This window comes from Cuculus canorus, chromosome 3 (genome assembly GCF_017976375.1).
Source record: "Cuculus canorus isolate bCucCan1 chromosome 3, bCucCan1.pri, whole genome shotgun sequence".
Taxonomy (NCBI): Eukaryota; Metazoa; Chordata; class Aves; order Cuculiformes; family Cuculidae; genus Cuculus; species Cuculus canorus.
In genome coordinates this window covers 20,662,820-20,664,210 of record NC_071403.1, presented here as the reverse complement: position 1 = coordinate 20,664,210, position 1,391 = coordinate 20,662,820, and positions in this window count along the sequence as shown.

Here is a 1,391-nt window from a genome sequence, read left to right as displayed (position 1 = left end):
ATTCGAAGGGATAATTTATCTCTAGAGTATAGTTATCAATCAGCCCCTTCCTCAGACTCTCTGGCGAAGCGGCTATTGAAATTAGGGATAAATTTGCGTTTTAGGGATAGGTAAAATGCTGTGGTGGAAGCGGTTACGTTTCCTAAATGGTAGCTATTTCCTTCTTAGATTACAATCAGAAATCTCAGCCGACTCGACGGCCTGAACAGGACCTCCGAGGCTGTAACGCAGACGAACCACACCACGAGTTTCTCTCTCTCTCTGTTGACCAAAACAGCAAAGTGAAGCCGAGATCCTATTTCCCGAAACCGTGAGATTTGCCCCATGACTTTTACAGAAGGAGGAATTCTATTCTGTTTCTTTCAATAGAGCGTGTCACCCTATTTAGTTCTGCGAAAAGAAAGGAAAAAATAACCCAACACACAAAAAGAAACACGAAAAAAAAAAACCCAAAGGAAAAAAATCTCCCAACGAGAGAAGAAAAAGAAAAATAGACAACACAAAACCTCAATAGCTTTTTCATTTCCCTGGGCATGCAAATAAAAGAATATCTGATTCCAACTCCGTAACTTTTAATAGTTTTACTCACTGGAAAGATACGAAAGGATTTTCCCCGCAACTATTCTGTGAACATGCTTATAATTAACGTTGCCTCGGCCGAATGCATCGATGTTCATACGAGGCTCGGTTTAATTCTCTTTTTATTGCAGTTTCAGCCCCACACGGGCTGAGTCTAGAGGGGGCTGCGGATGCTCTGCAGCCCAACGCGGCGGATCTCCGAGCGCGACAGCTGAGTAACGCTAACAATTACCAACCCCTAACAGCGAGAAAGGGCACAACGTCATTTTTTTTTTCCAAACTCCGGATGGTTTTCCCGAACTGAGAGGGCCCCCTTTTCCCTGTGCTTTTCGGAGGGAGCTGAAGGCTTGCGGGAAGAGGAGGAGGGGGGGCGTTCTCATTAGCGTTTATCGCGGGGTGCATCTGCCGCGGGGCTGTTTCGGCGGGGCCGGGGGCTGGACCTCCCCCACCCCCCGTTTCTCGCGGGGCCCCCGGGAAGGGCGGCGGGGCCGGGGCGGCGCTGATTGGGCTGCGGGGCCTCCGCATCCCCCGCCCCGCGGCTCCGCCCGGCCCCCGCCGCCGCACTGACACTAATGAGCGAGTTCTTCCCACCGGTCTCCTGCCTGGAAGTGCTGACAGATCAAGGCAACAAATTTCAATTACAAGCCCTAATTTGTGTCCGCAGAGCGTTTGTTACCCATGTCAGTCCTGCCTGGCCCATCAGACGGGGCAGAACGTGGAGGAGGAGGGGGAAAGAAGGAGCGCATCTGCCAAAAGGAATAGATTTTTTTTTTTTCCTATTTATAAAAACCCACCCCCCAAAAGAAAAAAAA